The following is a 26171-nucleotide window of genomic DNA, read 5'->3' on the forward strand; positions in this document are numbered from 1 at the left end:
AACCTGCGGAGAGATCAGCTACAAACAAATCATCTTATAGAGAGTTCAGCTACAAACAAATTACCCTGTAGAGAGATCTTCTACAAACAAATCAACCTGCAGAGAGATCAGCTACACACAAATCAACTTGTAGAGAGATCAGCTATAAAAAAATCACCCTGTAGAGACATCAGCTAGAAACTAGACACAATGTAAGGAGTTCAGCTGCAATCAAATCACCCTGTAGAGAGTTCAGCTAAAACAAATCAACCTGCAGAGAGATCAGCTACAAACAAATCACCTTATAGAGAGTTCAGCTACAAGCAAATCACCCTGTAGAGAGTTCAGCTAAAACAAATCAACCTGCAGAGAGATCAGCTACAAACAAATTGCCTTATAGAGAGTTCAGCTACAAACAAATTACCCTGTAGAGAGATCAGCTAGAAACTAGACACAATGTAAGGAGTTCAGCTACAAGTAAATCACCCTGTAGAGAGTTCAGCTAAAACAAATCAACTTGCAGAGAGATCAGCTACACACAAATCAACTTGTAGAGAGATCAGCTACAAACAAATCACCCTGTAGAGAGATCAGCTAGAAACAAGACACAATGTAAGGAGTTCAGCTACAAGCAAATCACCCTGTAGAGATTTCAGCTACAAACAAACCAACCTGTAGAGCGATCAGCTAGAAACAAATCACCCTGAAGAGAGGTCAGCTACAAAAGATCACCCTGTAGAGATATCAGCTAGAAACAAATCACCCTGAAGAGAGGTCAGCTACAAAAAATCATCTTGTAGAGAGATCAACTACAAACAAAACACTTTGCAGAGAGTTCAGCTACAAACAAATCAACCTTTAGAGCGATCAGCAACAAACAAATCAACCTGTAGAGAGATCATCTAGAAACAAATCAACCAGCAGAGAGATCAGCTACAAACAAATCAGCTTGTAGAGAGATCAGTTACACACAAATCAAACTGTAGAGAGATAAGCTAGAAACAAATCACCCTATAGATAGTTCAGCTACAAACAAATTACCTTGTAGAGAGATCGGCTACAAACAAATCACCCTGCAGAGAGATCAGCTACACACAAATCAGCTTGTATAGAGATCAGCTACAAACAAATCACCCTGTAGACAGATCAGCTACAAACTAGACACAATGTAAGGAGTTCAGCTACAAGCAAATTACCCTGTAGAGAGTTCATCTACAAACAAATCAACCTGTAGAGCAATCAGCTAGAAACAAATCACCCTGAAGAGAGGTCAGCTACAAAAAATCACCCTGTAGAGAGAAACAAATCACCCTGAAGAGAGGTCAGCTACAAACAAAACACTTTGCAGAGAGTTCAGCTACAAACAAATCAACTTTTAGAGTGATCAGCAACAAACAAATCAACTTGTAGAGAGATCAGCTACAAACAAATCAACCTGCAGAGAGATCAGCTACAAACAAATCAGCTTGTAGAGAGACCAGTTACACACAAATCAACCTGTAGAGAGATAAGCTAGAAACAAATCACCCTGTAGAGAGTTCAGTTACAAGCAAAACACCCTGTAGAGAGTTCAGCAACAACGAAACCACCATGTAGAGAGTTCAGCTACAAACAAATCACCTTATAGAGAGTTCAGCTACAAACAAATTACCCTGTAGAGAGATCGGCTGCAAACAAATCAACCTGTAGAGAGATCAGCTAGAAACTAGACACAAATAAGGAGTTCAGCTACAAGTAAATCAGCCTGTAGAGAGTTCAGCTAAAACAAATCAACCTGCAGAGAGATCAGCTACACTCAAATCAACTTTTAGAGAGATTAGCTACAAACAAATCACCCTCTAGAGAGATCAGCTAGAAACTAGACACAATGTAAGCAGTTCAGCTACAAGCAAATCACCCTTTAGTGAGTTCAGCTACAAACAAATCAACCTGCAGTGAGATCACCTACAAAAAAGCACCTTGTACAGAGTTCAGTTACAAACAAATTACCCTGTAGAGAGATCGGCTACAACAAATCAACCTGTAGAAAGATCAGCTACACACAAATCAACTTGTAGAGAGATCAGCTACAAACAAATCACCCAGTAGAGAGATCAGCTAGAAACTATACACAATGTAAGGAGTTCAGCTACAAGTAAATCACCCTGTAGAGAGTTCAGCTAAAACAAATCAACCTGCAGAGAGATCAGCTACAAACAAATCACCTTATAGACAGTTCAGTTACAAACAAATTACCCTGTAGAGAGATCGGCTACAAACAAATCAACCTGTAGAAAGATCAGCTACACACAAATCAACTTGTAGAGAGATCAGCTATAAACAAATCACCCTGTAGAGAGACCAGCTAGAAACTAGACACAATGCAAGGAGTTCAGCTACAAGCAAATCACCCTTTAGTGAGTTCAGCTACAAACAAATCAACCTGCAGTGAGATCACCCACAAAAACGCACCTTGTACAGAGTTCAGTTACAAACAAATTACCCTGTAGAGAGATCAGGTAAAAGAATTCACCTTGTAGAGAGTTCAGCAACAAAGAAACCACCATGTAGAGAGTTCAGCTGCAAACAAATCACCCAGTAGAAAGATCAGCTAGAAGAAGCCACCTTGTAAAGAGTTCAGCTACAAAGAAACCATCATGTACAGAGTTCAGCTACAAAGAAACCACCATGTAGAGTGTTTAGCTGCAAAAAATCACCTGTAGAGTGTTCAGCTAGAAACAAATCACCCTGTAGAGAGATCAGCTAGAAGAGGTCACCTTGTAGAGAGTTCAGCTACAAATAAATCCCCCTGTAGAGGGATCAGCTAGAAGGAGTCACCTTGTAGAGAGTTCAGCTACAAAGAAACCATCATGTAGAGAGTTCAGCTGCAAACAAATCACTCTGTAGAGAGTTCAGCTACAAAGAATCCGCCATGTAGAGAGTTCAGCCTCAAACAAACCACCTTGTAGAGAATTCAACTACAACAAATCACCATGTAGAGAAGAAGTTACCTTGTAGAGAGTTCAGCTAGAAACAAATCACCCCGTAGAGAGATCAGCTGGACGAAGTCACCTTGTAGAGAGTTCAGCTACAAAGAAACCACCATGTAGAGAGTTTAGCTGCAAACAAATCACCTGTAGAGAGTTCAGCTAGAAACAAATCACCCCGTAGAGAGATCAGCTGGACGAAGTCACCTTGTAGAGAGTTCAGCTACAAAGAAACCATCATGTAGAGAAATCAGCTGCAAACAAATCACCCTGTAGAGAGTTCAGCTAGACGAAGTCACCTTATAGAGAGTTCAGCTAGAAAGAAACCATCATGTAGAGAGTTCAGCTGCAAACAAATCACCCTGTAGAGAGTTCAACTACAAAAAGATCACCCTGTAGAGAGATCAGCTAGAAGAGGTCACCTTGTAGAGAGTTCAGCTACAAAGAAACCATCATGTAGAGAGTTCAGTTGCAAACAAATCACCCTGTAGAGAGTTCAACTACAAAAAGATCACCCTGTAGAGAGATCAGCTAGAAGAGGTCACCTTGTAGAGAGTTCAGCTACAAAGAGACCATCATGTAGAGAGTTCAGCTGCAAAAAAATCACCCTATAGAGAGTTTAGCTGCAAACAAATCACCCTGTAGAGAGACCAGCTAGAAGAGGTCACCTTGTAGAGAGTTCAGCTAGAAAGAAACCATCCTGTACAGGTGTATATAGTTCAGCTACATTTCAAGTCACCCAGTAGAGAGATCAGCTGCAAAAAAAGTATCCTGTGGGGAATAATGGGCATGTAATAAATACCTAATCCAAAACAGCCAAGCTGTAAAAAAAAGAGTGCGGCCCTCAAAAAGGCTATGGTGAAAAAGATGTGAAATCCAAGGTGGCAGCCAAGAAATGGCTGTGATGGTAGGTTAATGGTAAAAAATTTAATAATGACAATTCAGGTGAATTTTGTGCCAAGACCAAGAGGCACCAAAATTCACTTGAATTGTTGTTATTAAAATTTTTACCATTAACCTACTGTCACGAAGCCAAGTAGTTCTAGCTATTCGATCAGGCGCTTCAGTTCTCAATACTCAGTTTAGCACACTCAATTGCAGACTAAATTTTGCACACAGATACAGAGTATTTATACAAGCTGTAGTGCTAAGATCAGTAAAAGATCAACTACACCAGCTTATAAAGAAAGTTAATTACCTGTACAAAACTAGAACAATAAAGAGACAGAGATATGTCAAAACAACCTACTGATAACTTACAAAAAATAACAACGAAGACAGGAATAGGTAAAAACACCTGGCTAATTACACTAATAAGCAACAAAAAGTAATTATGTATGCATACAAAGAGATAATTAATGTTAATTAAGTATGAAGACATAGTTGTTTACAGCCTGCTTCTCCACATCCCTCCCTCCTTAAGCTGATGGCTGGGGCTGCTTGTAGTCACTGCCATTTGCTCAGTTAGTTGCAGTGGTCCTCTAGATAGCCCATCAGCATTACCATTCTTATGACCAGAACGATGACGCATCTCAAGCAGTAGGGTTGAACAGCTAGTGCCCATCTGGTAAGTCGTTGGTTGTTGTTCTTCATTCACTCTAACCAGGAGAGTGGCTGATGGTCGGTCTCTATAGTGAACTTCTGTCCATACAAATAAACATGAAACACTTGTAAGGACCACACAATAGCAAGGCACTCCTTCTCAATTACAGAATAATTCTTCTCTTTAGGCAAGAATTTTCTGATAGCAAATGCCACTGGATGTTCTTCTCTGTACTGATCTATCTGACTTAAGACAGCCCCGAGTCCTTGTTCAGAAGCATCTGTCTGGAGAACATAAAACTTAATAGGTTCAGCAACCTTCAAAATAGGAGGGGTAAGCAACAGTTCTTTCAACTTACAAAAAGCTCTCTCACACCGGTCACTCCATATAACCTTGTCAGGATTCTTTGCCTTGGTCAACTCTGTTAAAGGCTCCGCAATGGTAGCAAAATGTGGCACAAATCGTCGATAGTAACCAGAGAGGCCTAAAAATGCTCTCACCTCCTTCTTGGCTGCTGGCACTGGGTAGTTATTCACTGCTTCAAGCTTCTGAGGGTCCAGTTTCACGGTTCCTCCTCCAATTACATGACCCAAGTAGTGTACTTCACTCTTCCCAAACTGACACTTGGACATATTAACCATTAATTGAGCCTTCCGAAGACATTCAAGGACTTGACACAAATGGTTAAGGTGTTCTTCCCAGGAACTACTGAATACAACGATGTCATCGCGGTATGCCCTAGCAAATGACCAGCATTCTCTGAGCACATGATTGATCATCCCCTGAAAGGTAGCAGGGGCACTATGTAAACCAAATGGCATTACCTCAAATTCAAATAGTCGAAATGGTGTAGTGAATGCAGTCTTGTCCTTTGACTCTTCAGCCATTGGTATTTGCCAGTAGCCCTTGGTTAAATCAAGTGTTGAAATGACTACTGCTGGCCCAATTGTGTCAATGAGCTTCTCTATTCTAGGCATTGGGTAGGCATCAAATCTGGCAACTTGATTCAACTTGCGGTAATCCACACGAAAACAAATGCTCCCATCTTTCTTATTGACAAGAACAATTGGTGAAGCCCAGGGGCTTGTTGAAGGCCTGATCACACCTGCCTGCAACATTCTGTCAAGCTCCTGCTGAACCTGCTCTCTCTGGGAATAAGGCACCCTGTAAGGCTTCTGTTGTATTGGAGTTACATCTCCCACACTGATGAAATGCTGAACCAGGGTAGTCCTTCCTAGTTGGATGGCTAGTACCTGTGGAAATGATAACAGTATTTCACACAGTTGTCCCCTTTGTGGTTCGGAAATGTTCAAGTTCACTTCCTGGACCCCATCTACTTCCAAAGGAAAGAACTGTTCCTGACTGGTCTCCTGCCAGTACTGAGTATCTTCTGACTCTGGAACAGCCTCAGCTGGGCCAATGGCCATCGAGACAGCCTGTACACTGGATTGAGATGGCATGACATACCACTTCTTCATCAAATTTACATGGTAAACGTTTCTTTCCTGTCTCCTACCTGGAGTCTCAACCTCATAGTCAACAGTGCCCAACTTCCTTGTGACCTTGAATGGGCCAGTCCACTGCAACTTCAGTCGATTTGCTGTAGTGGGAAATAGTACCAACACCTGGTCTCCAACCTTAAAACTTCGAGCCTTTGCTCTTGTGTCATAATATAGTTTCTTCTTCTCCTGGCTCCTGGATGAGTGTTCAACTACCAGCTGTGCCATGTCTGCCAGTCGCTGCCTCATCTCTACAACATATGTATTCACAGGAACTGCAGCTTCCTTATCTCCGGTCCACCCTTCTCTCAGTACATCTAAAGGACCTCTAACATAGCAGATCAAATGGGGAAAAGCCAGTTGTTTCCTGTGGAACCTCACGGTAAGCAAACAATAAATATGGCAAATACTCATCCCAGTCCTTCTGACTTCTGTTTACAAACTTCCTCAGCATACTCTTCAGGGTCCCATCAAACCTTTCCACCAGCCCATCAGTCTGGGGATGATATGGGGTGGTCCTGATCTTCTTGATATGAAGCAGCTGATAAATTTCCTCAAGTAGACTCGACATGAAATTCGTTCCTTGGTCAGTCAGAATTTCATCAGGCACTCCAACATGAGAAAAAAGGTTTACTAGCTCTCTAGCTACTCTTGGAGCTTCCACACTTGGCAGAAGGATGGCCTCAGGGTAGCGGGTAGCATAATCACAAATAATGAGGATAAATCTGTTCCCTCTCTGTGTACGGGGTAGTGGTCCAATGACATCCATAACTACTCACTGGAAGGGCTGTTCTATCACAGGCAAGGACACCATCTTGGCCCTACATTTGTACTTCCTATGATACACTGTATCCTTGAACTAAATACCTCAGACCCCTGGGACACAACCTATCCTTCCTAGGACAATCTATTGTAGCTAAATTCGTTACATACAAACTCATTTTATGACTGTAGGGTTATTTTGCTATTATGATTAGTTCTTACATGTGCTGGTTGGCATACTATAATAATTATGTAACCAAATTTATTAGCATTGTACAAACTTGCTACTATCTCCAAGGCTTTGTCGTTGGGTAGCCATAATTAGCACATTCCCTGCAGCATACTGATAAGGAGTATAGGTATATGTACTGTAGAAGAGCATAATAAATAGAAGTGAAATCACTTGAAGTCAGTTTTTGCTTACTCAACTCCTCACACTGTTCATTTTAGTAGCAGACTGCAAGTTTTTTGAAGGTCCTTGGCTAGCAAGACTCAATAAAACCAACTTCAGAATGTGTAAAACCAACTTCAGAATGTGTAAAACCAAAAATGCGTCAGTCCAGTAGTCCAGTCCAGTGATTAGTTACACCCCTTTCAGTTTCAACTTTTAGTTTCACTAAATCACAGGTGGATCCAAACAGTACACAGAAATATTAGCTTATAAGTACTCAACCCAGTTGCAGTATAAAAGGCCAACCAACAAATCAAGCCACATACTACTAAAATTATGTACTAGCTACTGGAGTACAACAGAACAAGACTGGTGATCAACAGTAAGAAGTGTAAAGGGAAGACGAAATGATGAACATTTTGTTGGTGATGATTGTTACTACAATAATTGTAGTAGGGACATCAGCTCCAGTTGAGAATAATCACAGGGTGTGCATATGTCATACACTACTACCAGAGTCAATGGTGTATGTGTGGTTTAAAGTTGTTTATAGTATGTAATACATCAGATTACATGTAACAAGAGGTTCATTGTTGGCCACCATCAGCTTGAAGATGTGATTGGTCAAGCATCATGCACAGCCTACATGTCATATGATCCCAGAGGCTTTGTGTATACTGTCCATCGAGTTTGCAGTAACAATCCACCAACTTATACTGATGTGTGCAACAATCCCTATTTACCAGGATCCGGAGACAGCTAAGCATACCAGTTGGAAATGTGTTAGAGCCACTCATGTGCACCTCAATTGTCCTGCCACCGGAGATGGCACCACCCCAACCCTGGGACTGAAGGATTACTACTATGGCTATGCCAACTGTAATCTGAAATATTGTGGACCAAATGTAGAGTAATCTAGTGACTCATGTTCTCTCAAACAATATGTTACACTACAATGTACACTATATTAGTGGTAGATATTTTATTAAATTATATCCCATCCAAAAACAGCTTATAGCTGTAAAAAAGTGTGCGTCCAAGTAAAGCAGAGTTAACTGCGACAAAAAGCAATGATATCATAATGCGGCCATGTGCGAGGTGTGCAAGTTGTAAAATTCATATTAGCTAATCAGATAATACAATGTTATTGTTAAAGTGTTAATGAGAACTATGTGATGCTGCTAGTTTATAAGTGCATTGTATTATCTGATTAGCTAATATGAATTTTACAACTGGCACCTCGCACATGGCTGCATTATGATATCATTACTTTTTGTCACAGTTAACTCTGCTTCACTTGGACGCTCACTTTTTTACAGCTATAAGCTGTTTTTGGATGGGATTTCAATACTTTTGTTAGAATAAGCAATGCACTGTTGATAACAGTAGGTGAGTTTCCATGGTTTTGACAGAAACCCCAGATTACAGTGACAGAATATTAAAATATAACTGTAATTTTAGTGGCCAGGGCCGCCCATATGGGGGGGGGGGGGAACTGGGGTATTTTCCCTCTGCCCCAGCCCAAAAGGGGCCCCTTGATTGTCTGTTAATTTAAAGAAAGATTGATATACTCTAATAGAGCAGTCAGGATCTAGACCCTTCCTTGCCCCTGGGCCCCTCTTTAACTCTTTTCCCTGGGCCCTCATTAACTCTTTTCCCTGGGCCCCCTAATTTCTCTGGGCGGCCCTGTTAGTGGCATGCAACTGCAGCCAACTAACACCCATTTTAACTAGTAAACCCTTAATAACACTTTGCCTTTCATCTTGTACTGCATTAAAACGATCAAGATACTCTATTAGAGCAGTCACGAAATAGCTGTAACACAGCAATAAATATTTAGCATAGTTACAACTTCTGCTTAGCATTGGATTGTATAGTTTAAATTACTAGCTATTTACAGACTTAACAATATAAAAATATGGCACTTGTAGAAATGTGACTGTTCTATTAGAGTATCTCGATCTACATGAAGTATTGACTAATTCAAGCGAAGAAGCTACACCCCTGCCAAGAGATCTTGTGAAATGAAATGAAAATAGTAAAGAAAAGGCAAGTATGTACAGAGACAATAGAGGGGCACGTAATTATGTCCTGTTGTAAATAAACGCCTTTAAAATTTATATTACTACTAAATAAGCGCACCCGAATAGGCTTATGAGGCTGTTGTCTCCAAGGTTGTCTCATTACTTGTCTTTTCATGTTGAAGGCATTTAGTCACAATTGGTGAGTTTAATTATACATGTATTTGTGTTGTAAAACTTAATTGTAAAAAGGCGATTAGCACATATCATGATAAACATGTATTTGTCACAGTAGAGTCTCTCACGATTATTAGACATTGGACCAGGGTAAAAAATTTACTACTATATTTAGAGGATGTGGTGACTTGACATGCTAAAACAGTATGTAGCATGTCTTGTATGTACATGTAATGTGTTGTAATGTGTCCACACATCCACACATCTTAGAAATAAATATAATTGTATTCTCTATACTCAGTTGCATTGTGCCACTTGGGTTGAGTATGGATCATCCAGGACATTTGGGTCACATTTTGTCCTGGCCAAGTGGATCTCATCCACTGACAGAATATACAGATCAGATCATGTGCATAAATTACGGTGGAACTTGTTTATTGCCACCTTCACTCAATCAGCAGATAACAGTGTATAAATTCTCAATTGGAATTGGCTTTTCAAGAGAGGTTGTCTTTCTATACTGGTGGCCATTAAGACAGGTTGTACTGATAGAGTGTACATACTAGAGATGCAACAATATCCTCCACTTAGTGTCGTTTGATAGTGATGCAATGGAGACTATGTATTGTTGCATTTAAATACTATGCTATTATATTGCAACTCTAGCACGTATTTATAACAGGAATGTTTGTTAACTGTTTAGACATACTGGAGCCACACCCACTCATCTGGATTCTACAAATGTGACTGGGCCTGCGAAAATAGGGCATGTGGGCACATGATTTTTGCCTACTTTTTCAAACGTTCATCACTCATAACTTTTTGTGCCATTATGTTATGGCAATACAATTTTGAGCATCTAGTAAGAATTTAATTGGCTCTATGATGCAAGTAACAAAATACAAATATTCTGTTCCAGCACTGAGATATGACCTGTAGAGTGACGCAGTGTAGTTTGTGCCCACATGCCCTGTTATCGCAGGCCCAGTCACAAATGGAGTCATACCAACTTGTCATCATACTTACGTGTTACTCCCATTGTGCTTGGATGAATATACATGCCGTCATGTGAGACTTGCTACCATGGCGGGCCACTGGAAAACATTTCATAGCTGTTATATTACAGTCATTATTGTACAATTCTTACATTATTGTTGTGAAAAGTGTTTGGCATTCATGTGTCCTCTGTATGTTGTAATTACATGTGTAATTTTTGTGTGGGGGTGCTATAAAATGCAATAATGCATGGTGACAATTGGCTAGCTACATGTGCTAATTACTCACAGCTTGTGTCAAAATCTGGTAACCGCAGTTGTATTCTGTGTCATTCTTTAAGCCGCACCCTTAGAGGACAAATTAAGTCACGGTGGGGGTGACTAAATTCAAATTTAAAACGAACGATGGTATGCAGCACCATAGATTATATCTGTGGACTATAATCTATGGCAGCACACTTCTTTGTGGCTTTACCTTGGTGTGATATTGGACTCTAAGATGAACTTTAACAAACATATTACCACTATTTGCAGAAAAGCTAATAGTGTATTAGCGCTTCTTAAGCATAATCTGTATCATTGTAATTCTCAAATACGAAGCCAAGCCTATTTCTTGTATGTGAGACCAATACTAGAATACGCATCAATAGTTTGGGCACCATATACTAAGACTAACATTGAGAAGCTTGAAAGTGTTCAGCGACGTGCTGCCAGATTTGTGGTGTCTGATTATGATTTTTCAAGTAGTGTTACCAGTATCTTGAATGAACTTAAATGGTGTAGTTTGGAGGTTAGAAGACAAGTAAGTAGACTGATGATGTTTTATAAAATATTGCAAGGTTCTGTCGCACTAGAACTACCCTATGAGATATCTCTCATCGACACTGTTACTAGAGGGCACAATAGAAGATATCAAACACCTTTTTCAAGAATTGATATACACAAATTCAGTTTCTTCCCAGCTACTGTCAGATTGTGGAATAGTTCACCTGACTCAGTTGTTAATTTGGATTCCCTTGAAGCATTCCGTAGATCTGCTACTGATTTATTAAACAATTTATAATTTATAATTCTTTTTATACTTAATTAACTACTTAACTTAACTACATACTATATTGCACGTATACTCTTTCAGAGTCCTGCAATTATTATAATAATGATTAACTACATAGAGCGCCAGTTCATCAATACCCAGTGACTGCAGTTGTGCTCTGCGTCATTCTTTAAATTCCAAGTAAAATTCTTAGAGAGAGCAAATTACGTGGGGGCGACTAAATTCAAATTTCAAACTAGCCATTCTCAAAAACATATGTTTCAATCTGAACGAAACTTTTAGAACAGTTTAAAGACACATTGCCCTACATGCCAAGCGAGTATTGCGGAAAACAACAATCTGGGTTTTGTATTTGGCCTCTAGGTCGACTGAGGATGACTGAAACTTCGTTTGGTGCTGAAATCACGACTGTAGGATAATCATGTATGGTGAAATCGATGATGTGAATCTTGAGGCGATTGAGTGAATACTGAAGGGATAGCAGGGCAATCAATGTTTGGAATGCACAAAGGAACGCAAGGCATACACCTGCTGTTGCGTTTAACCGCATGCAATAAAAATAATAATAAATAAATAAAATGAAACTTCCCCTTTGATGTCGGCAATCTCGATCACGAAACAATCGGCATGGATTTGCTTCACTGCTTGTGTGGTAGTTACTAGTGACACGATGAGTTCAACTCTAGAGTTTCAGAGGGATAGCGTAAGTGGCGGGTGAGTTACAGGAAGGCCGAATTTGACAACGTTCGTTCCTGTAAAATCCTCACGTAGTGGTCGCATCATTTATTGTCTGCGGCACGCGTTTCTGCTTTACTGGCCCGCGCGACTTACTACCATGAGTCTTGATATTCGATGACATATTCAAGAGAATGGTATTAGGGTGAATGGCGGGATGTTGCAAGGTGACAACTGATAATTCTCAAGCCTTTGGGGTTTATAAATCCCATAAACCCCACATTGTATCTGTATAACTACTATTTCATACTATACTTGAATTTGGTACTTCTTCCATGACTGTTTCTGTAGTAGCATCAACAAAGTAGCTGAATCTCTACCTTCATAGTAGCTAACCACACATGTTCATGATTACATGACACAATTAAGTGCCTTCATTATATCACTGTATGTGTGGGTCATAGACAATGAGGTCGATTTATATAAATTTTAGACCCATCAAAAAACCTACACATACAATCAATCACTATTGAAAAAGAATTGCTTTCCCACTAAAGGAACTTGCAAGAAGACAGAAAGCCAGTAAATATAGCTACTACACATTCAGAATCTTTTTATAACTGATGAAGCAATAAGTAAACATGTACATACGTACATACGTAGCTTACAAACAAAGAAAAAGAGAGAGGGATTTTGGCCTACCAAAAGACAATGTAAAATAGTAACAGGAAAAGAATTTTCTGATATTAGACATGTACTATGTGTCCATAAAGCCTGCTGTACTATTAGTTCCTCACATACACCCCCTTCTAAACATGGAAATATTTTAAGATAAGCATTCTATATCACATACACAACATGGTCAAAAACAGTGTGGGTTGTGATGTCAAGTCACCCACCATTGGGTAGGTAGTTTGATAACATCATCATTAAGGTCACCATTAACCAGTTAATGTGTTTATAATTACTACACACCACATCATTAACTGGTATGGACTACAACGCACAAGCAATACCAGAGTACAACATTCTGATGTTTTGCTATATGTGTATGAAGCAAATCACCAGAAAAACAGCATATGTAGTATAGGAGCTGGTGTAGCAGGGAGTCAGTGACCTGATACTAAACCTCTCAGCAGACCAGGTGGTCACTTGACCCACAGATAGCTTGTAGTCTAGGCAAGTGCCCGAGGAGCAACACAGCCTGAAATTCAGGATTCAACCAGTACATACACTTAACAGCATAACTTCTCATGTTTCATTAAAGGTCCACTTACATTTTAATAAGTTGTTTGTATATGCAATGTACAAAAAACCTTTTAATAACTGATATCAAGTTATAGTGTTATGCTTCGTACTATTGAAGCTCACACTTCATTATGCTTCTCTGAAGTACGTAAGATTAGTTCAGTTTGTTTACAAAGCTGAGTTAGCAAAACCATGAAACAAACACTGTTACACTTTTCTGAGTCGCTTCTCTGCCTGGTAGGGATAATATCTTGTGTATACCTTGTCAGTGGCACCATCACAATTGCGGCCCAAGAAACCGGCACGCCACACCGTGGGCACATCACAATTGTATTACAACACACTACATATCAGTTACAAATTACTAGTCCAATAGCTCAAGTAATGTAGCATATTGCATTACCTTGTAAAGTAGAAATAATACTATATTACTTTATGAAGTAACAATAATGTTATGGTATGGCTAACACCGCACTAATTATTTTATGTTAAACTCCACATGTCTATAGGCACTATAGCTACACATGTATCATACTGTATGAGAGCAGACTACTGGATAAACAGGTTGAACAAGCTCTGGATAAACAATAAACAAGTTGGTCAAGCTCTCAATAAAAAGATGGTCAAGTTTAATGGAAGTTGATTGTTGATAATTAACAACATCTTAGTAATAGTTAGACACTCGCAATAGGTGTCTTCGAGGATTTAAAAACCTGAGGTGACGTCAATAATTACCGAGGCGCAGCCGAGGTAATTATTGACGTCACCGATGGTTTTTAAATCCTCGAAGACGCCTATTGGTGAGTGTTTAAGTGTTTTAGACAATGGCGTTGAAGCAATGAGTTAGTATAGAGAGTTCCCATTGTAAACACCGAGGGTATTTCAGCGAGCAAAAGATGGTGAGGTCGCGAAAGCCATGGAGCGTGAATAACTGAAGGCTTGTAAAGTCGATAAAAAGTGTGTTTGAGGCATTATAGCTAGATACGTGTGAATGGCAGCGAATGGGAATAGCCGGTGCCAGCATGGCTGTCTTGGTCTACAGAGCATGCTTTAATGGCTTTTTTGATTAATCAGTTACCACGATGGTCTATAAATCCACTGAGCTACCCACGATAACAGCGTACCTGAGTGTAATTTCTTATAATCTGCTCGCAATCGCTTGGTGTTTACTGATGTGCGAAATACTAATTGTCCACAAAAGGCTAATTGCATTACTGTGGGCCACATTGTGGTTGTAAACAACTGTCAGGTGTCTTACCAGTAAGACCTGATACCAGGTTTCTTCGCAAATAAGAGACCTCCACACATCAAACGAAACGCTGCATACCATTGTCTAATTATTACTATTAGTACAAAGTTGACCTTATTGGCCACAGTGTGAGCCTTGCAAAACTTTGTCAATATCAGGTGCAGTATATAAGGGAAGAGGTTTCATAACAACGCCAAAGTTTACCAAGGAAAAAAAAGAAGGATTAATACTACAAGGAAAAAAAGCTGGCACACTGTAAACCATGGAGTGGTTGGTGATCATCGTTATTACAATAATTGTTGTGGTAACTTTAGTTCCAGTTGAGAACAATCATGAGGTGCGTTTATAGTTTAAATCCAAATTATTTAAGCACTCAACAGTACTATATAATATACACATATCACTTATTTACATGACATGTAACAAGAGGTTCATTGTTGGTCATGTTAGCTTGAAGATGTGATTGCTCAGTCATCATGTGCAGCCTATGTGTCCCACAAACCCAACGGTTTTGTGTATGCTGTTCGTCGAGTTTGTTCATCTACAAGTCAAACTTGTGATGAAGTGTGCAAAGATCCAAAGTTACATGCCCAGGACAGTCAGACAGCTAGCAGAAAAACATGGAAATGTATTGGAGCTATCCATGTATATTTAAATCGTCCTGCTACTGGAGATGGCACCACTCCAACACTGGGGCTGAAGCAACATTATTATGGGTATGCCAGTTGTGGAGGAAGGCACTGCGGACCAAACTACTGCTGTTGTACTGCATAACCTCTGACATCACTAAACTGTATGAACTACATATTGTAATATGTGTCATCTGTAGAGCAATAATTTAGTGGACACATTTTATACACATTTTAATAGCTTGCTATGTGTATGTGTACATAGAGCAGCACAGTACAGCATGTCAAGGAAGTTGATAAGTAGCTACAGTACGTACTACATGGGCAACTGAACTAGCACCATAGTGTATGACCGGCTTTGCATCCTTGTGAAGCAATACTTAGTGCACAGGGTTGAATATATACCTGGTATCAAGAGTTCATAATATGTATATACTGAGGAGAGTATCCTACTCTCATACCTCTGTAGAAGGGCGTATCGTGAAGTCAGAACATAACGACAAGATGTTGTGGTTTGTGATGTACATGCAGCCATAAAAGTGCAAGAATCGTTAGCACCTTTCACACTTGCAACGCTTAGGATAGCCATATTTTCGAATGGCCTAGCAAGATATGCCTACGAAGAGGTCTTAACCCATGAAGGAACGATTGTAGTTCAGTGAGAAACGCTTAGAGCTGGAGTTAATTTGGTTGCTAGCAACGTTGTTAGGCACGCGTTCAATTGATATCATGTTCAACTAATGACATCATTAATTATACAAAGAAAAACGGGAGCACTCAGAAGTGCTACGTCATAACTTCATGATGTGTTCTTCTACAGGTAGACTAATATGAGAGTAGGACACTCTCCTCAGTATATATATTATGAACTCTTGCTGGTATGTAATGGAAACCACAATTATAAATTGCTGTCTCTCTACCTGCAAGATAGCTACTGAAAGTCTGTGTGTAGACATACACTATTTGGTATGTACCGTAGGCAGGGAAAGTTACGCGTGGGAAAAGTTTCGTGAATTGCACTCTACTTTGTACACCGGCGTAAAAGTTTCGCGATGCTGATTTTGCATGCTAATGTATTACTGTACAAATACAAGCATGTAGAAGCTAACCGGCGTAAACGTTTCGCGATAGCAGTAGAAATTCGCGAAACTTTTCCCACATGTAACTTTCCCCGCCTACGGTATATTCTTAAGGCCATCACAAATTAATTTTGTGTTTCTCGGTTGCGGAGGGTCAACTATTTCACTTTTCTATTTAAAAAAATCACGTGATCGGCTCACGTGAACTCACATGGCAGATGAAACTGACACCACGGCTTCACGAATCGTTGAGTATTGTTTTGAAACGAGGTGTAGTCATCGTTAAGACAGAACAATAGTTAAGTGCTTCTGCGAAGAGACATTTGGGTCGCTGGTTAGAAAAGTCGCTCCAGAATTCAAGAAGAAAGGCATGTAATGGGAATATAGCTTACAGTGACTACTTGGCTTTAGTGATCCGACATGCTAAACATACATGAGAAGGGATATATCAGTGGTATGTATAAAGTCTGTCTCTTCAGCTTTGTAGTCACGGTGGCTAGTTTGCTGATCCAGGTATAGTGTGGCAGCTACTTGCTCCATATGTAGCTACACATTCTGGTTGAGCCTACAACACTAACATGGCATATATACATGCAAAAGATAAGATGCACACTGACCATATAATTTATTGCAGCTATATAATTATGTTCTGCTGGGAGTCATACAGTATTATCAAGACACACGGTAGTGTGTCGTGCGGCCCAAGAAGCCGGCGTGCCACCCGTGAGTATATTAACAGGAAGAAAGAAAACGCAATTTTCACACCTATGTAGCTCTTTGATCCCTTATCCGATTGGAACCAAATTTTCCACAGACGTGCCGGCCAGCTAGGGGAGTCTACACACCAAATTTGAAGAAAATCGCTCCAGCCATTTCTGAGATACGAGCGAACAAAATTTCATTTTAATTTCTTCGTTTTATTCTTCTTCATTTCGCACACTTCGCAAAATCCGCCATAAAACACGAATGCGGGCTCGGATCGGGCTGAAATTTAGAACACTTAAAGAGCTCATTAAGGCGGATTCCCGTACCCACTTTGGTAGGAATCCGATGAACATTCACGGAGTTATGACCGATTATTTGCGTAAAATAAGGTCGAAGGTCTGTCACACCTACAGGGTAACCTCCTTTGAGGAATCAGTTGAAAATTGATATGTAGATCGAGCAACCATTGTAGGAGTGCCTTTTTGTGGTTTGAAAGGAATCGGGATAAAGACCATGGAGATATGACACAAAACCCGACCTGTGTCAAAATTACGCGATCGATTTTTTTATGAATAAAAAACTATTAGTTTTCGTGTCTACCAGGCAAACCGCTTAGAGCAACGAGCTGAAAATCAGTATGTAGCTGGAATAATCATCATAGAAAGTCCTTGCAGTAGTACAGAAGAATCGGATTACAAACCACTGAGTTATGATTCGAAAGACAACTACATGTAACAAATGCAAGATCGAGATACTCTAATAGAACAGTCACCCTAATAAAGTATTCAGCTGCATTTGTAATCTAATCAAAAACAGCCAAGCTGTAAAAAAAGTGTGGCCCCCAAAAAGGCCATGGTGAAAAAAGATGTGAAATCCAAGATGGCGGACAAGAAATGGGATCTCTCTACAGGGTGATTTGTTTGTAGCTGAACTCCTTACATTGTGTGTAGTTTCTAGCTGATCTCTCTACAGGGTGATTTGTTTGAAGCTGATCTCTCTACAAGTTGATTTGTGTGTAGCTGATCTCTCTGCAGGTTGATTTGTTTGTAGCCGATCTCTCTACAGGTAATCTGTTTGTAGCTGAACTCTCTATAAGGTGATTTGTTTGTAGCTGATCTCTCTGCAGGTTGATTTGTTTTAGCTGAACTCTCTACAGGGTGATTGTTTGTAGCTGAACTCCTTACATTGTGTCTAGTTTCTAGCTGATGTCTCTACAGGGTGATTTTTTGTAGCTGAACTCTCTACAGGTAGATTTGTGTTGATTTGTTCATTGCTGATTGCTCTAAAGGTTGATTTGTTGCAGCTGAACACCCTGCAAAGTGTTTTGTTTGTAGCTGATCACTCTAAAGGGTAATTTGTTTGTAGCTGAACTCTCTCCACAGTGACTTGTGTGTAGCTGAATTGTGTGTAACTGAATTATCTAGGGAGTGACTTAATTGTAGCTGAATTCTCTACACAGTGCATGACTTGTTTATAGCTGAACTTTCTTCAGTGTGACTTGTAATGTTCTGAATCTTTATAGTGATATATTTGCTTAACTCTCCACATGGTGAATTGCTTCTTGCTGAACTGTCTATAAGATTAACTGTTTGCAGCTGAACTCCCTACAGAATAACTTGTGATGTAATAAAATTCTATAATCGAGTAAATAAATTAGCCGAATGCTTTATTAGGGTGACTGTTCTATTAGAGTATCTCGATCTCGCATTTGCTACACGGAGTTGGCTTTAGAATCATAACTCAGTGGTTTGTAATCCGATTCTTCTGTACTACTGCAAGGACTTTCTATGAAGATTATTCCAGCTATACACCGATTTTCAGCTCATTGCTCTAAGCGGTTTGCCTAGTAGGCGTGAAAACTAATACATTTTTATTCATAAAAATCGATCGCGTAATTGTGACACAGGTTGGGTTTTGTGTCATATCGCCGTGGTCTTTATCTCGATTCCTTTCAAACCACCAAAAGGCACTCCTACGATGGTTACTCCATCTACATAGCAATTTTCAACTCATACCATGAAGCGGTTTACCCTGTAGGCGTGACAACAAATCGATCTTGTTTTACGCGAATAATCGGTCATAACTCCTGAACCATTCGTCGGATATGTACCAAATTTGATGCTATGATCCGCCTTTGGACTCCCTTTCCGTGTGCCTAATTTCAAGGCGATCGGAGTACGCGTTTGCTTGTTATAGCAATTTTTGCAAGTGTGCGAAAAGACGAAGAAGAAAAAGAAGAAAAAAAAGAAGAAAAATAAACGAAACATTGGCAGCTCGTATCTCGGAAATGGCTGGAGCGATTTCCTTCAAATTTGGAATGTAGACTCCCTTGGCTGGCGGGCAACTGTGTAGCAAATGTGGTTCCAATCAGATAAGTGATCACCGAGATATAAAGGTGTGAAAATGACGTTTTCGTTCTTCCTGTAAATATACTCAAGGTGTGGCGCGCCGGCTTCTTGGGCCGCACGACACACTGCCGTGTCTTGATATGTATATAATTTGTATAATTACTAATAAAATCAAAAATAATTGTATTACAAATCTTCTTTTCTTCTTCCTGTGGTAAAGAAAAAAACACATGGGTTAAAAAAGCCCCAAAGCCAGCCATAGGCCAGTTTTGCAGTATACAAATACAAAAAGAAGTGATATCTAATCAAAAACAGCCAAGCTGTAAAAAAAGGTGCGGCTCCCAAAAAGGCCATGGTGAACAAAGATGTGAAATCCAAGGTGGCGGCCAAGAAATGGCTGTGATGGTAGGTTAATGGTTACATTTTAATAATGACAATGCAGGTGAATTTTGTGCCACTTGGTCTTGGCACCAAATTCACCTGAATAGTCGTTATTAAAATTTAACCATTAACCTACCATCACAGCCATTTCTTGGCCGCCACCTTGGATTTCACATCTTTTTCACCATGGCCTTTTAGGGGGCCGCACCTTTTTTTACAGCTTGGCTTTTTTGATTAGATTAGTATAGCGGCACAACCAAAATATTGTGCACTTTTTCATAAAACCATGAAGCCATGAAACTTTCCACATCAAGCGTGCGGCCCAAGAAGCCGTCGCGCCACACCGTGAGAATATTGACAGGAAGAAAGAAAACGTCATTTTCACACATTTGTATCTCGGTGATACCTCATCCGATTGGAATCAAATTTGCTGCGGAGTTTCCCTCCAGCTAGGGAAGTCTACATTTCAAATTTGAAGGAGAAACGAGTGGCGAAAGTATCGTTTTTTCTTCGTTTTTTTTTCTTCTTCTTCGTCCTCGTCTTCGTCTTTTCGCATACTTGCAAAAATTGCTATAAAACGCAAACGCGTACTCCGATCGCCTTGAAATTTGGCACACAGAAGGAGAGTCCAAAGGCGAATCCTAGCATCAAATTTGGTGCACATCCGTTGAATGATTCAGGAGTTATGACCGATTATTCGCGTAAAACAAGATCGATATGTTGTCACGACTACAGGGTAAACCGCTCCATGGAATCAGTTGAAAATTGCTATGTAGATGGAGTAACCATCGTAGGAGAGCCTTTAGGTGGTTTGAAAGGAATCGAGATAAAGACCACGGAGATATGACACAAAACCCAATTGGTGTCACAATTACACGATCGATTTTAAGAATAAAAAAGTGTTAGTTTTCACGCCTACTAGGCAAACCGCTTAGAGCAATGAGCTGAAAATCGGTGTATAGCTGGAATAATCTTTATTGAAAGTCCTTGCAGTAGTATAGAAGATTGGATTACAAACCACTGAGTTATGATTCGAAAGCCAACTTCGTGTAGTAAATGCGAGATCGAGATACTCTAATAGAACAGTCACCCTAATAGAGCATTCAGCTAATTTATTTACTCCATTATAGAATTCTATTACATTACAGGTTATTCTGTAGGGAGTTCAGCTGCAAACAGTTAATCTTATAGACAGTTCAGCAAGAAGCAAGTCACCCTATAGAGAGTTCAGCTACAAATATATTGCTGTAGTGATTCAGAACATTACAAGTCACACTGAAGAGAGTTCAGCTACAAAGAAACTACCCTGTAAAGAGTTCATCTATACAAACAAGTTACCCTATAGAGATCACATGCAAACAAGTAACCCTGAAGAGAGTTCAGCTACAGACAAGTCACTTTATAGTTTATACAGTGTTTAGCTACAAGTAAGTCACTCTGTAGAGAATTCAGCTACAAGTAAGTCACTCTGTAGAGAATTCAGCTACCACTAAGTCACTCTGTAAAGAATTTTGCTACAAGCAAGTCACCGTGTAGAGAGTTCAGCAACCAAAATACTACTCTGTAAAGAGTTCAACTATACAAACAAGTTACTCTGTAGAGAGATCAGCTAGAAACAAGAGAGAGTCCAGCTAGAAGAAGTCACCCTGTAGAGAACTCAGCTGCAAAGAAACCCTGTAGAGAGATCAACTACAAACAAATCACCCTGCAGAGCATTCAGCTATAAAGAAATCACCCTGTAGAAAGTTCAGGTACAAACAAATCACCCTATATACATTTCAGCTACAAACAAATTAACCTGTAGAGAGTTCAACTATGAAAAGATCATCCTGTAGATAGTTCAGCTAGATACAAGTCACCCTATAGAGAGATCAGCTAGAGGAAATCACCTTGTAGAGAGATCAGCTAGAAAAAAGTTACCTCATAGAAAGTTCAGTAACAAAGAAACCATCCTGTAGAGAGTTCATCTACAAACAAATCACCCTGTAGAGAGTTCAGCTGCAAACAAATCACCCTGTAGAGAGTTCAACTACAAACAAATCAACCTGTAGCAATGGCGGATCCAGGATGGGGCATTTGGGGCAAATGCCCCCCCCCCTTCAAGAAATTGCATACAAGATCGAGATACTCTAATAGAGCAGTCAATTACTCTAATAAAGCAGTCACAATGTTCATGAGGCAGTGCAGCTTACTTATGAAGCTATAAATAGGATTTTATTTTACATAACATACGTGATATAATATATTTGGTAAAGGATAACTAGCTATTATTGTTGTGACCTTTTTTTTTTTTTTTTTTTTTTTTTTTTTTTTTTTTTTTTTCTTTTTTTTTTTTTGCTCTTCAACTTTTTACAGCAAGGTGCCCCCCCTCTTTCCAGACTCTGGATCCACCCCTGTGTAGAGAGATCAGCTTGAGGAAGTCACCTTGTAGAGGGATCAGCTAGAAACAAGTCACCTTGTAGAGAGTTCAGGCACAAAGAAACCACCATGTAGACAGTTCAGCTGCAAACATATCACCCTGTAGAGAGTTCAACTACAAAAAGATCACCCTGTAGAGTGATCAGCTAGAAGAGGTCACCTTGTAGAGAGTTCAGCTACAAAGAAACCATCATGTAGAGAGTTCAGCTGCAAACTAATCACCCTGTAGAGAGTTCAACTACAAAAGATCACCCTGTAGAGAGATCAGCTAGAAGAGGTCACCTTGTAGAGAGTTCAGCTACAAAGAAACCATCATGTAGAGAGTTCAGTTGCAAACAAATCACCCTGTAGAGAGTTCAACTACAAAAAGATCACCCTGTAGAGAGATCAGCTAGAAGAGGTCACCTTGTAGAGAGTTCAGCTACAAAGAAACCATCATGTAGAGAGTTCAGCTGCAAACAAATCACCCTGTAGAGAGTTCAGCTACAAAAAGATCACCCTGTAGAGAGATCAGCTAGAAGAGGTTACCTTGTAGAAAGTCCAGCTACAAAGAAACCATCATGTAGAGAGTTCAGCTGCAGACAAATCACCTTCAAGAGAGTTCAGCTACAAAGAAACCATCATGTAGAGAGTTCAGCTACAAAGAAACCACCATGTAGAGAGATTAGCTGCAGACAAATCACCTGTAGAGAGTTCAGCTAGAAACAAATCACCCTGTAGAGAGATCAGCTAGAAGAGGTCACCTTGTAGAGAGTTCAGCTACAAAGAAACCATCATGTAGAGAGTTCAGCTGCAAACAAATCACCCTGTAGGGAGCTCAGCTACAAAAAGATCACCCTGTAGAGAGTTCAGCTAGAAGAAGTCACCTTGTAGAGAGTTCAGCTACAAAGAAACCATCGTGTAGAGAGTTAAGCTACAACGAAACCACCATGTAGAGAGCTTAGCTGCAAACAAATAACCTGTAGAGAGTTCAGCCAGAAACAAATCACCCTGTAGAGAGATCAGCTAGAAGAGGTCACCTTGTAGAGAGTTCAACTACAAAGAAACCGCCATGTAGAGAGTTCAGCCTCTAACAAATCACCGTGTAGAGAATTCAACTACAAACAAATTGCCGTGTAGAGGGATCAGCTAGAAGAAGTTACCTTGTAGAGAGTTTAGCTACAAAGAAACCGCCATGTAGAGAGTTCAGCCTCAAACAAATCACCATGTAGAGAATTCAACTACAAACAAATCGTCCTGTAGAAGGATCAGCTAGAAGAGGTCACCTTGTAGAGAGTTCAGCTACACAGAAACCATCATGTAGAGAGTTCAGCTACAAAGAAATCACCTTGTAGAGAGTTCAGCTAGAAGAAGTCACCTTGTAAAGAGTTTAGCTACAAAGAAACCACTATGTAGTTTAACTGCAACAAATCACCAGTAGAGAGTTCATCTAGAAACACGTCACCCTGGAGAGAGATCAGCTAGAAGAGGTCATCTTGTAGTGAGTTCAACTACAAAGAAACCACCACATAAAGAGGTCAGCTGCAAATAAATCACTTGTTGAGAGTTCAGCTACAAACAAATCCCCCTGTAGGGGGATCAGCTAGAAGAAGTCACCTTGTAGAGAATTCAGCTACAAAGAAACCATCATATAGAGAGTTCAGCTACAAAGAAATCACCCTGTAGAGAGTTTAGCTAGAAGAAGTCACCTTGTAGAGAGTTCAGCTACAAAGAAACCATCATGTAAAGAGTTCAGCTGCAAACAAATCACCCTGTAGAGAGATCAGCTAGAAGAAGTTACCTTGTAGATAGTTCAGCTACAGACAATTCACCCTGTAGAAAGATCATCTAGAAGAAGTTACCTTGTAGAGTGTTCAGTTACAAAGAAACTGCCATGTAGAGAGTTCAGCCTCAAACAAATCACTCTGTAGAGAATTCAACTACAACAAATCGCCCTGTAGAGGGTTCAGCTAGAAGAAGTTACCTTGTAGAGAGTTCAACTACAAAGAAACCATCATGTAGAGAGTTCAGCTACAAAGAAACCACCATGTAGAGAATTTAGCTGCAAACAAATCACCTGTAGAGAGTTCAGCTAGAAACAAATCACCCTGTAGAGAGATCAGCTAGAAGAAGTCACCTTGTAGAGAGTTCAGCTACAAAGAAACCATCGTGTAGAGAGTTCAGCTACAACGAAACCACCATGTAGAGAGTTTAGTTGCAAACAAATCTCCTGTAGAGAGTTCAGCTAGAAACAAATCACCCTGTAGAGAGATCAGCTAGAAGAAGTCACCTTGTAGAGAGTTCAGCTACAAAGAAACCATCATGCAGAAAGTTCAGCTGCAAACAAATCACCCTGTACAGAGTTCAGCTACAAAAGATCACCCTGTAGAGAGTTCAGCTAGAAGAAGTCACCTTGTAGAGAGTTCAGCTACAAAGAAACCATCATGTAGACTCTGAGAGTTAAGCTGCAAACAAATCACTCTGTAGAGAGTTCAGCTAGAAGAAGTCACCTTGTGGAGAGTTCAGCTACAAAGAAACCATCGTGTAGATAGTTCAGCTGCAAACAAATCACCTGTAGAGAGTTCATCTAGAAAAAAATCACCCTGTAGAGAGATCAGCTAGAAGAGGTCACCTTATAGTTAGTTCAGCTACATTTCAAGTCACTCAGTAGAGAGATCAGCTGCAAAATAATATCCTGTGGGGAATAATGGGCATGTAATAAAATTAATATAATTTATGTATATAATTTGTATACTTACTTATAAAATCAAAAATAATTGAAGTATTAAAAATCTTCTTTAAGTTCTTTTCTTCTTCCTGTGGTAAAGAAAAAAAATACATGGGTTAAAAAAAACCCAACGCTAGCCATTGGCCGGTTTTGCAGTATACAAATACAAAAAGAAGTGATATCTAATCAAAAACAGCCAAGCTGTAAAAAAAGGTATGGCCCCCAAAAAGGCCATGGTGAAAAAAGATGTGAAATCCAAGGTGGCGGCCAAGAAATGGCTGTGATGGTAGGTTAATGGTAAAAATTTTAATAACGACAATTCAGGTGAATTTTGTGCCGCTTGGTCTTGGCGCCAAATTCACCTGAATTGTCGTTATTAAATTTTTTACCATTAACCTACCATCACAGCCATTTCTTGGCCACCACCTTGGATTTCACATCTTTTTCACCATGACCTTTTTGGGGGCCACACCTTTTTTTACAGCTTGGCTGTTTTTGATTAGATAAATAGTACTCATAAATACATGTATTTTTAGATATAGTGCCATTGCTGATTTGACCTTTGGTGACCTTTACGGCCATTTTTGTACAGAAAATTTTATCATTTTTGTCTTTAACGCCTTGAGGCATTATATAACTTGTTAAAACATGGTACCAAAATAAAGATCTTGTTGGTTGAAACAACTTGGTTTTTATTTGAAGTCAATAGGTGAATTCATTACAAAGTTGTGGTCATTTTTACTAGCTGCAGAATCCAATAAATTTACCTGCCCTTGAGGTGTGAATTACCTTTGGGCAGATATTTATGCATAAATTTATCAGATTTTGTAGCTAGTAAAAACGATCATAACTTTGAAATGAATTAACTTATTTACTTCAAATAAAAACCAACGTATTTCTATCAACAAGATCTATATTTTGATACCATGCTTTAACATGTTAATTACAGTTTCAGGGAGTTAAAGACAAAAATATGACCGGATTTCACATAACAAGGCTTCCACACACACAAAATCAAACTTACGTTTTTACCAGAAATGGATTGCTGGCCTAATACACTATCATATTCCACACTGTACTTCCTTCAGGACTGGCAAGTCTGGTTTCTGTGGCAGCTTTCTTCCGACCCTGTCAAAGCTACGAGTGGGAGATTGGTGCCATTGAATGGCCATGGCTTTGTGATAATGGTGTGCAGTGTGCTGGGACTTCACAGAGAGCTCGCCAATAGTGTTCTCAGTCAATTTGGAGTGATTTGAGGGCCATGGAGAGCCCAAACTTGGCTTCTGGATTCCAATCGTCTTCTTGCTTCATTTTATACCCCTATATTAAGCCTACCCACCGCCCC

At 39.7% G+C, this 26171-nt stretch overlaps 1 protein-coding gene and 1 long non-coding RNA gene across 2 annotated transcripts in view; both read left to right on the plus strand.

The window, feature by feature from the left end:
• Positions 1-26171, plus strand: part of LOC136247441 (uncharacterized) — a 248238-nt gene that overhangs the window by 5108 nt on the left and 216959 nt on the right. The window lies entirely within an intron of this gene.
• Positions 14049-15507, plus strand: LOC136245571 (uncharacterized). The gene is made up of 3 exons (XR_010695945.1): positions 14049-14110; positions 14718-14896; positions 15010-15507. It is a non-coding gene; the product is annotated as an uncharacterized lncRNA (long non-coding RNA).

The sequence above is a fragment of the Dysidea avara genome, chromosome 2, assembly GCF_963678975.1.
Source record: "Dysidea avara chromosome 2, odDysAvar1.4, whole genome shotgun sequence".
In the NCBI taxonomy this organism is placed as follows: domain Eukaryota; kingdom Metazoa; phylum Porifera; class Demospongiae; order Dictyoceratida; family Dysideidae; genus Dysidea; species Dysidea avara.